The sequence below is a fragment of the Neofelis nebulosa genome, chromosome 4 (assembly GCF_028018385.1).
Source record: "Neofelis nebulosa isolate mNeoNeb1 chromosome 4, mNeoNeb1.pri, whole genome shotgun sequence".
NCBI classification, from domain to species: domain Eukaryota; kingdom Metazoa; phylum Chordata; class Mammalia; order Carnivora; family Felidae; genus Neofelis; species Neofelis nebulosa.
Genome location: NC_080785.1, coordinates 32962008 through 32974448, shown reverse-complemented (window position 1 = coordinate 32974448; position 12441 = coordinate 32962008).

The following is a 12441-nucleotide window of genomic DNA, read 5'->3' as shown; positions in this document are numbered from 1 at the left end:
TATTCTCACATATTATAACATCATTTCCTATATATTTATAAAACCTGGGACACTGTATATTTAACAATTGCCTAAACATATATATATCTATCTGAGTTAGAGCCACATATGAAATATTTCAGTATATGATTACAATATAAGGTTGTTGTTTTCTTCTGGTTTCCATGAGCTTTATTACTGAAGTCCTAAAACAAAACTTAAAAATTTTCTGAGATAAATTCTTTGCAACTAAATAATCATCATCTCTGACCTTATCTAAAAATGTGGTTGCATTTGATATAAAGACATTCTGAATAGATTTGAGGGCTTTTATACTTCATAAAAGAAAAGGATAATATTGAGGAAGGAGCGTTAGATTACCTAGGGTGGTAGGATCTCTGTGGGAAAAAAAAACACTTTGGTACTGTCTGCAGACTTAGTTGTATGTAATATATTATATGTATATATATACACATATATATTTAATACACATATTCTTAAGCTTTATTGAGGTATAACTAATATACAAAACACTGTGAATGTTTAATGTACATAATCTGATGAGTATGGACATATGCAAACACTCATGAAACCATCACCACAATCAAACTCCTTCAAAAGTTTCCTTATGTTCTTTTGTAATTTTTCATTTGTTTTCATTTTTTGTTTTTTTGTGAGATGAATACTGATTGATTTCACTTATATAATGAATCTAAAATAGTTAAATTAATAGCAGCAGAGAATAGAATGGTGCTTGCCAATGGCAAGAGAAGGGGGAAATAGGATTTAGCTATGTATTGAATTTTACATGAAAGTAGTCTAGGAAGCATTCAACAAACCATTTCAGTCACAGAATATAATCTACACACACACACACACACACACACACACACACACACCCCGTATCTTTTTCAGTCATTATCACTTAATGCTTCACTGTATACTCTACTCAGGAACTCCAAACTCCATAGGAGCCCTCAACCTCTTTAATCTTTATTGTAGCAATACAGTTGTAACAGTATTTCTTTTTTTTTGTTTCTTTTTTTAAGATTTTAAGTAATCTCTAGACCCAAAGTGGGACTTGAGATTACAATCCTGAGATCAATAGTCATTTGCTCTACCGACAGAGCCAGCTAGGATCCCTTAATAGTATTTCCTGAATCTGTAGGGGATAATAGTCAAAGTATAACATTCATAATAGTCAAGTACACTGGCCAAATTTTAATCATGACTCTGTTCTTAAGTGTATTAGTTCAGGCTTTAACAAAGCTGTCAGCACATAAAAATATCTGCTAAGCTATGTGGGTTGAAATCTTTAGTTCAATTAACAAATTATAATAAAAACTGATCTGACTTCTAGTAACAGAAAGCCTTTCAAATATTTATCATTCTAAATATTTTTAAGCAGGGTTTTTCATAAAGTGAGAACCAAAGTCAAATAATCAAAAGATACATATAAATTATGAATTTTTCTTAGCTTCATGACTACTAAAATATTAGAAAAAATCATAGAATAATTCCTATAGAGAAGAATGTGCATATTAACAGAAATATGGGCCACGTTATCATAGATATGTCTCAGTGCATCCCCATTAGTATAAATTAATAGGCCATTCCATAGCTAGAGATCATCCACAGGAAGAATATTGGAAGAACAAATATTGTGTTTTATTTACAATGCAGATCACTGTAGGAAAAGAACTTCTTTGATTTGGATCATTTATTCATCTTTCTGGGATGTGGTAGAAAATGCTGAAATCATCTAAACGGATCATGTAAAACATGTCAAATATTTTTTAGTAAGAGTGTGAGTTTAGAAGGAAAGCAGAGCAGTGAAACAATTAATATTCAGTCTAGTGTGTTCGCATTGTATTTACAATCCCTGCTCTGGGTGTTCAATGAATATACTTTAGAGATAATCTGAACACGTACTCCTCGGCTGTTACTTCATTTAGAGTCTCTCACAGTCTAAGAAGCTTGACTTTTTTTTTTTAATGACACTTTACACCTCTTCCTACTATGAAAACCTAGTTTGGGAGAATATGGTATAAGATTATAAGTAAATACTTAAGAAGTTACATATAGTTTCCTACTTGTAGCCCCAATCTCACATTGAATGTGATAAATAGATTTAACTTGGAAAGGTAAACCGTTGCAAACTGGCCACATTTATTGGTAACAGTGATATAAGGGAGTAGTTTCCAACCTATGTGAGTATGAGTGAACACACTGGGAAAAATATAACAGTTTCATTTTTAGCATTTGTACACTAAGAAAATCCATTATGAAAAGACCAAATAGTAGCATAGCAATATTTTAAAATTAATTTGCATACTATTAACAAAGCATTCATATACTTCAAAAGATTATTTATGCAAGTGAAATGTTATAACAGTACATAGACAATGCTTGGTAATTATCTGTGTAAGAGACCAACTGAAGTAACCTCATGACTCCCCAGGCATGTGAAACCCTCAAACTGGGAACCAAAAATATAAGGGATGTCTTTCTCTTTGGCTCTCTTTCTCCCTCCTGTTACTTTCCTTTTATTATTTTTTCATTAATTATCAATAATTCTTCTTTTTGACATCAATTAGAATACCTAAAATAAGGGGTACAATTTTTGTCAGATGACTTAGTAAACAGTAATGGAGTTACTGAGCTAAAACACAAATTATGAGTTGTCCACATACAATATTCACATCTGCTGAAGTAGTTATCTAAGGTCATTTGACACCTACCTCTTATTAAAGGTGGGGTACAAATTAAAGTATAAGTTTATACTAGGAATATGTGGGAAAAATCATCTATGAGAAAACTTTTCTAATAAGACAAATAAGTGCTAGCTACAAATATACTATATCTGACAGCTAAATAATTTCACATCCTGTGTAATTGATACTTTAGTGTAAACAAAACAAAACATTTTTAAAAGTTTTAATCAGCCACAGGTTTACTGTGATTGTAATCTTCTTATGAGAGCTAATTTTCTAGAGTCAATGTGTTAATTGAATAAGCCATATAAGACATAAGCGTAATCATACAAGGTGTTCATTTTCCCCCATTGCACAAGAGTATTTGATTACATGTCATGTGCTTCATTCAAAAGCTAATGATCTATTAGAGAAGATCAGTCACATATAGGAACAATGATAACAAAGGGTATAAAATGAGGAATTTAAAAATGCTTGCACAAATACACTATCACATTAAAGAAAAAGAAGCAATTACCATCAACTTCAGCCATTATGGACCACTTTCAATAGTGGAAAACTGGATTAAAATAGCTATCTCAATAGATAAAATTAAAGGTATGCTAAATCTGAGTAAATTATTGAGAGAATGCTATGTACCAAATACTGTGCTAAATACTAGTGAAAGCACCATAACTAAGAAATAAACTTTGTGTTCAGAGATGGTGCTTGTATGAAGAGGCATATATGAAATAAAATCTTTGTGTCTTTTTGTTAAAAGGTATAATAAAGACAAAGGATAACATACACTTATACAGTGGATACAATTTTTAAATACAAATATAAATGGATTTTAGAAAGTGGAGTGAATAATGCTGTCAATGGCAGGGATTGGAATGTTCCATGGAATGTACATATGTGTCTTGAAGAGGACTGGAGTGCACCAGTCAGATAGGAGTTGGAAGAGTGTTACAGGCAGAAGAAAAACCATAGACAGGGCCAAAGATGCTTGCAAGGAAGTAACTGTAGGTAGAAAATAATTTTTGAGGTTGGTGGGAACAAGATTATAGAGTGATTAAAATCTATCTGAATAAGTTAAGGTTCAAATAGGGGAACTGAACCATTGAGAATAGTAATGTGTGCTAAAGGATTTCTTTTAGGGATAGGTTGTGCACGGTTATAGGAGAGTCTTGGGAATATGGATGCAGAAACAGGAACTGGGACTTTAGAGGAGAGTCACTAATTAACCATTTGGAAGCTGTGGTGTGGATGGATAAATCAGAGCTTACAAGGTAATCTGGGAAGCCAGGCAGTCCAACTCACAGAGCAGCACCACGAAAGGAGCTGGGAGAAAAGACTCGGAAAAACTGTCCCTCTGCAGAGCTACCAGTTCTCTCAGTTCCTTGTTGCTGTTGGAAGCCAGGGAAAAGAGCAAACATTATTGGGTAAGCAAGGACAAACTGGAAACTATTGCTGTTTCTGTACATCATTATATCCAATCATAGTGTCCTTCAGAAAGCAAGGACAGGTACTTCATTCCTTACTGCTACTTCACTCTTTCCTTCCAAATTTTGTACAAGTTCAGCTTTAAAGCAACCAGAAAGCTATTTCTGGGACTATAGTTTCAGCTTTATCAAATCGGCAGAGTAAAATCACTACAACATCCTCACAACTCTTGACTTTTTGCAACATACACTGGAGAATTGTTAGGTATATTGAACGTGGGTGGGACAACAGCATTATATATTTTGATTTAGTAAAGCAAATTTGATCATAGTGTGGAGAATGTATTGCTAGAGAGATCAATGGGAGACATTTTTAAAAAACTGAGAATATTTGTTCTATCTTTCAGACAATTAATTATGTCATGGTTCCTATGAACTAAGGAAAGGATACTCAGGAAGGAGAGGAAAGGAAGGAAAGGAAAGATTTAAGAAACGTCAGAGCTTAAAATGATGCGATGCATTGTCTTTGAACTCATATACTGGTCTCCACAGATCAAAATATATTAGATCAGAGTTCATATGCCCTATAGGGAAATATGAGGTACCAGATTAAAATATAGAGATATCTGAATACTTCAGTAGCCTCAAAATAAAAACTATAATTTTTGCCATATATCTATATCTATATCTATATCTATATCTATATCTATATCTACCTCCTATGGAAAATGGAAGTACTAAAACAGATACACTAAGCATTTAAAAGATAAAAAATAAATAAGGTAAAATAAAAGCAATATGAAATAAGAATAAAATATGAAAAAAGAACAATTGCTAGAGGAAAAATTACATGTAAGCAATAAAATTGAGCAAACATATATGGGGTAGAAGGGATATATGTGGGAGGAAATCAGTAACTTGGAAGTTTATCATGAGGAACTCTCTCTTTGACCCTTTTATTATTTAACTTTAATTTTTAACTGATTTGTAATTTATATTTTCAAGTGTTTTTATTGTTTCATGGTTTTTGCTCTCCCTCTGTCTTTTGGTTTCTGAAGTTGTTTTTATCACCTACTTTCTTTCTTGGATTCTACCAGTTTTTGTTGCATCTCCTCCTACTCTTTGGCAATCACTTACTGCTTGCTATCCATCTATCTCTTCCTTGAGGTCCCCCACCCTTTGATTGTTATTTTTATTTTGTGGTCCTCCTGTATAGCTGCAGTTGCCTTAACAAATTTAGGATGGTGTTCTAATCATCTTGCTCTAATCATCAGCTTTCTTCCTACTTCAAACATTATGCATTCATATTGAATAAGTTCTTCTGCTTCATGATACCATCTTTTTTTCTGTTGAAAAAAAAATTTTTTTATTAGGACAGTCATGCAACCATTTTGCACCCTTAATATTAAAGTAGGATTGAATGAATGCTGATTTCCTTTTTTATCAATTCACAGTTGGTCATGTCAGACTTCCCTGGATCATCCATAAACAGAAGCTTCCAGTAGAAGGAGGAAAGGGCCAGGGAAGATATAAGATTCTATGTTCAGGGTCTCCCTCTTCTGTTGCTACTGTGATCATTTGTCTCTTTCTGTAACCAACATTTTGCAATTAAGTACATAAAGCACTTCCACTGACAGTTAAATAAGGAGTTTGAACCTATGATGTTTATATAATGGTGTTTTTATTTTATTTTATTTTATTTTATTTTATTTTATTTTATTTTATGAGAAAGAGAGAGAGAAACAGAGAGAGTGAGATTGGGGGAAAGGCAGAGAGAGGGAGAGCCTGGAGCCTGATGTAGACTCTATCTCACTACAGTGAGATCATGGTGAGATCATGACCTGAGCCAAAATCAAGAGTCAGTCACTTAACTGAATGAGCCACCCAGGAGCCCCAATATCATGGTGTTTTTAGAATTAATGTTGCTAAAGGAGAAGTGGTTCATTGTTAGTGTGATATTTAGATTAGCTGGGTCATTAAGATTGGCATTCTAGATCCCCAGATTCTTTAACTGTACTCTTGACAGTTATTAAAAGGAGAAAAATCAATACTTGCCAATTATCTTCAGACGACAGAATTTGATGTACTCAAATGTATTTAACTTGGTTAAAGTAAAAGAGAGCTGGAAAAAGCAAATATACATCTGAAAAACATGAGTAATGAAATCATATAACAGGAAAATGATTTCTAAATGGGTGTACCTTGGTTACGATTCTTTAGAATATTTAAGAACATAGAATAAGACACATTAAATAGCTCAAGTATATTGTATTTTTTAAACTCAGTGCTTAAGTGTATATATAAAATGCATGTGCATTAGTTATATATTACATATTTTAAATGCTACTAGTGTAGGGGTAGTAGACTATGCCCCATACATATTATAAACATATAAATATATATTTATATTCCTGGGGTAGAGTACTAGATTGTGAGACTAGGAATTTTTTTGTATTAACCTGTAAGAGTCTGAATTTTTACCTAAACTTTAACAATAATATAAAGGAAAAAGAGATTAAAATTACTAATAATTATATTAAAGCTTCATGGTCATTTGTCATTTCTATCCTTAAATTCCTTTTCCCTCTGTTTTTATGCACAGAAACACACAAACCATTCATTAAAACGTCACTAAACAAAGTAAAATGTCATTCTTCACAATTTGAGTGAAGTATATAAAGAACCAATCAGAGATTAAGATAAATCAGATTTTAGGGTGAAAATCTTAAACAATGAGCTGAAAGACAGGATTTGGCTCTTACATCTCTTGATTGTCCATTACTCTTTTTTTGCATTCTGTATTATCCATTTCTGAAATATTCAATTAAAAAAAATCTCCAGGGCTACCAAAGGATAGTCTTTGCTTACCTGTTTTTTTGTTTGTTTGTTTGTTTGTTTGTTTGTTTAACTCATCTACCACAGAAAAATTGAGGGCAGGCAGGGAAACTCCAATTATAGTTGCCTATCACCTCTTTCAAGTTTCTAATGAAGTAAGAAATGGTGCTTACTTTATAAGGTAATTATGAAGATTAAATCCATTATTATGTAGTAAGCAAAAGCTAAAGATTAATTGGCATTTTTACATTTATGTTTAGTGGAAGGAAAGGAGTGTAGATGCCCAGAGAGCATAGCTTCACTGTTGTCTCTTCCTGGGCATCCCATCACATCAATTAAAGAAAAACTGTTCACCAAATACAGCAATCTAATAACATGTCATGAAGCAAACATTTCCCTTCATAATTATTTTATACGTAGAAATGTAGTAATGAAAATGAAAGACGTGGAAAATGAGGGAAACATTTAGAATAAAAAATAATAAAAACAAACAAAAAACCTCAAAATAATCTGGAGAAAGGGTACCTACTATAATCTAGTTTGTAAGAAGCATTTACTATGGGGCAGTATACATCAAGTGCAGAGGAACTGGATGAAAGACTAGAGTCACTGAAAAAACCAAGTTTATTTTGACAATTTGACTTGAGTTTCATTAGGAAAAGTGAGCAATTTCATGTGTATAAAACCATCAAAAGAAACACTCCTCTTAACTTGAAATATATTCTTTCAAAAACAATTCTTAGCTATGCTGATACTCAAATGAAGTACCGAGTTAATGATGGAAATAATGGAATAATGTATGTAGAGCATTGTCTACACTTTAGGCATAGCTGAAGCATTAGATATAGAAATATGAAAAAGACAAGGTGCTTGCCCACAAGGCACCAATAATTATGTATGAAATGCAATTTAAGTAACAACGTAGTCATTATTTAGTGGAATAACTTACTTAAGATACTGTTCAACATGTTGTATGTTCCTACAAGAGAAAGCAACTATTTTGATGAAACTATCTGAAACGTTTCAATGAGGGGAGACTGAAATATAATCTTATTGTGAAGCAAATATTTCTTCCCCAAACAAAAAGATCAGATTATTTCAAGTAGTATACATTATTTGGATTAAAACATTAAGATTGGTTCATCAATTTAACTCATTCAGAATTTTGAAATACTAGCACTAAAAATCTCTAGGCTCATTCTAATAAATGTTGATTTGTTTGTTAAAGAATAAAATTATCTAATGAGTTTCTAAATTAAGCACATAAACTGATTAAGACTTAAATTACTGTTTTCAACAAATATTTCTTCTGTAATAATGATAAAGTATGATTCTTAATCATATTTCCAGAAGTTAGTCATAGTTTATATTGAAAACAAAGAACACCAAACAAATAAAGATGTCTTAACATAATGTGTTACTAAATTGCAAGCTAGAGTTGACAACTGCATTTTTTAGATTAATTTATTAGTTTATTCTATAGCAATTCTGTTACTTTGGACTGAAGTTATTTACTACATAATATTAAGCATTTGAATGAGTTGAGGAAAAATAGACTAACCAGAGGAGGAATCCTTATTCTGGGAAACATTATTTCAAAAGATGAATTTATACTTAGCTCAAATCGCAGTGAGTTGCTAGTAACTTTTATGTTTTCATATTAGATGCATGGAAAACAAAAGAATTGCAAATTTGTTTATATTTATAGTACCTAAGCCTTCCTCATGTGTTGAACTTCAAGTGCTCACATGTTTCAAATATGCTATTTTAAACTTGATTCTTGATAAAGCTATTTTTTGTAGACACTATGCTTATTCTACACTATTTTTGTGGTTCTCTTCTTACTTCTCCTCTACTTCATCTCTTTTTTCCTGTTCTGCTACCTTGCCTTTTCTTCCTCCTTTTTTTCTTGTCTAAAGCAGAAAATGAGTTCAGTTAGGGGTGTCTGGGTGACTCAGTTGGTTAAGTGTCTAACTTCTGCTTTCCGCTCAGGGCATGATCTCTCCAGTTTGTGAGCTCCAGCCCTGTGTCCAGCTCTGCAGAACCTGCTTGGGACTCTCTCTCCCTTGCTTTCTGCCCCTCTCCCTCCCCCTCCACACACTCTCTCCCTAAAAATAAACAAACAAACAAAAAAGGAAATGAGTTCAGTTAAAAAGAAACCTAATACAACATTGTACACATCACCATTTCCCCCACTGTTTCCATCTTACCTGAGATTGTAGTGCAACATCAAAACCAGGACTCAACATTGGTACAATATAGGTGTATAGTTCAAAGTCATTTTATCACGTGTAGTTTTGTGTGATCACCATCAAGGTACAGAAATGTCCTGTCACCACAAAGAATTCCTTTATATTTACACTTTCCTCCTTCCACCATCTGGAATCTCTATTACTGACTAATCTGAATTCCATCTCTATTTTTTGGTTACTTTAAGAATTGTATATAAATGGAGTAAAAATGTGATCTTTCGATACTGACTTTTTTCACTTAGCATGAAACTGGTGATGACTGTCTCAACTGTTGTGTATATCAACGTTTACGCCCTCTTTATTGCCAAATAGTATGCTATGGTATACACAACTTAGCCGTTTGCCTGTTTGTGGACATCTGGGTTGTTTCTAGTTTGGGGCTGTTACAAATAAAGCTGCTGTACATTTTAAATATAATTTTATTGGTCAATTATACCTGAAAAAGCCTGAAAAAAATAAAGCTACTATGAACAATCATGTACAGGTTTTCTTGGACAGAATTTTTCATTTCTCTGGGATAAATACCCAGGAGTACATTTGCTGAGTCAGGTGGTTAGTGTATATTTGGATAGACACTGCAAACTATTTTCCAGAGTGGATATATTCATTTACATTCTCATTAGCAAATAAGAGAGATCAAGTCTCCTCATATCCTCACCAGCATTTGGTATTGCCACTGTTTTTTCTTCAAATTCTTATCTTTAAAGTTTATTTATTTATTTATTTATTTATTTATTTATTTATTTAGAGACAAAGAGCAGGGGAAGGGCAGAGAGAGAGGGAGAGAATCCCAAGCAGGCTCCACACTGTCAGTGCTAAACCCGATGCAGGGCTTGAACTCATGAATTGTGAGATCATTACCTGAGCCGAAATCAAGAGTCAGATGCTTGAAGCAACTGAGCCACCCAGGTGCCCCTTGTTACTAATTTTTCATGTTAGCTATCCTAACATGTGTGTAATGATATTGCATCATGGACTTAATTTGCATTTCCCTAATGGCTAGTGATGTTTAACATCTTTTCTATTTACTTGTCATACCTATATAATCTTTGGTGAAATGTCTCTTCATATCTTTTGCCCATTTTCTTTTTTTTTTTAATTTTTAATGTTTATTTATTTTTGAGACAGAGACAGAGCATGAATGGCGGAGGGCCAGAGAGAGAGGGAGACACAGAATCCGAAGCAGGCTCCAGGCTCTGAGCTATCAGCATAGAACCCGATGTGGGGCTCGAACTTAGGGACCATGAGATCATGACCTGAGCTTCATGAAGTTGGACACTTAACTAACTGAGCCACCCAGGCACCCCTCTTTTGCCCATTTTGTAAGTGGAATAGTTCCTTCTTTTAACGTTGAGTTTTTAGTGTTCGTAAGTTCTACATATGAATCCTTTGTCAGGTATCTGGTGTGAAAATATTTTCTCTCAGTCTGTAGCTAATCTTTTCATTCACTTAACAGAGTTTTCACAGAACATAAGTTTTTGATTTTTATGAAGTTATGTTAATCAATTTTTTCTTTACAGATTTTTTTTTCTGTCATGTTTAAGAACTCTCCAACAAGCCCTAGTTTCCAAAGATTTTCTCCTATGTTATACTCTAAAAGTTTTATAGTTTTACACTTTAAATACATGATCCTTTTTGAGTTAAATTCTGTGAAAGTTGTAAGGCTTAAATCAGAGCTGTATCTATCTATAGATCAATCAATCTATTGATCTATCTATTACTTACCTAATCTATTCTGTGCCTATGGATAACCAATTGCTCTAGCATCATTTGTTGAAAAGGCTGTCTTTCCTTGATTGAATTACTTTTGCATCTTTGTCCAAAGTCAGTTGGGCATATTTGTATATGTCCATTTTGTGACTCTCTTATTTGTTTCTTTGGTCTCTGTGTTCATGCTCCCAGCACTACCACATAGTCTTACATTACTGATAATGCTTTCAAATCTTTAATCTGATTCCTTCCACTTTATTCTTCTTTTTCAACATTGCTTTAGCTATTTAAGTTCCTTTGCTTTTCCATATAAATTTTCAAATAATCTAGTTTATATCCACAAGAAATCTTGCTGGGATACTGATAAGACTTTGAGAATTGTCACCTTTACTATGTTGAATCTTCCAATCTACAAACAAGATGAAGCATGTATTCTGTTAGTGCTTGAAAAGATGTGTATTCTTCTGCAGTTGGGTGGAATGCTTTAGAAGTGTCAACTGAATCCTCTTGGGTGCTGATGTTTTTGGGTCCTTTTAAATGTTTCAGTTGTTTTTTTATTCATCACCAAAGCCAGCTATCACTTCACTCTGATCCCTGCTTCTCTCATCATATTTCCTTATTTGATGCTTCTGTCTCCCTTTTCCATTTATAAAGATATTTGTGACTACATTGGGCTCACCTGGATATTTCACACTGATCTCTTCATTTCAAAATCCTTAACTTAATTACATCTGCAAAGTCGTTTCTCCCATGCAAGGTAATATCTTCACAAGTTGTAGGGATTAGGGTGTGGATGTCTTAGTAAGAAGGCATTATTCTGCCTACTGTATACCTGATAATAAGTAGTAATCTTGCATTTAGAATTGGAATTCAAGTGTATTAACATAACAATTCTTTGCAAATTTTTTTAATTGTAAAAATTAGACTTAAGTCATTGAATTAATCATTAGAATTTTAATAAGTACATATAATAGAATAAAGCACAGCCCCATTTCTTAAAAGGGACAGAAATACTGAAAGGTAAGTTCATCTAAGGCAACAGGAAAGACTCCCAAATTCTCTCTGTAACTCAAATTGTAGGAGAAACAGTGTTTAATAAATTGTATTCTGCCCATATTTTTTAACTTTGAGTATGACACATAGTGAAGAAGAAATGCATGGAGATTATAATACAACAATTTCTATGCTTGTAAAACATGGGCTATTTCTTGGCGATAAATTTTTATTCATTTTTTTGCACACACCATTTCTTTTATTGATGAATATGGATTGGCATAGTCATTTAAGAATATATTGAAGTAGTATTACATACAATAGATTTTTTTCTCCTCATCTGCTTTAATTTATTCCAGTTGTAAATGCCATTGCCTTCCATAACCACAGGATAAATCTCACTCTAGGATCAATTGCTACAGTTTAGATTAGATGTGAGTTGTTTTATAATTTTATGAAATTCAGGGTACATGCAATTAAAATAATTTTTATAAAAACATTTGAACTTAGAAAATGATATACATTTGAAACCTC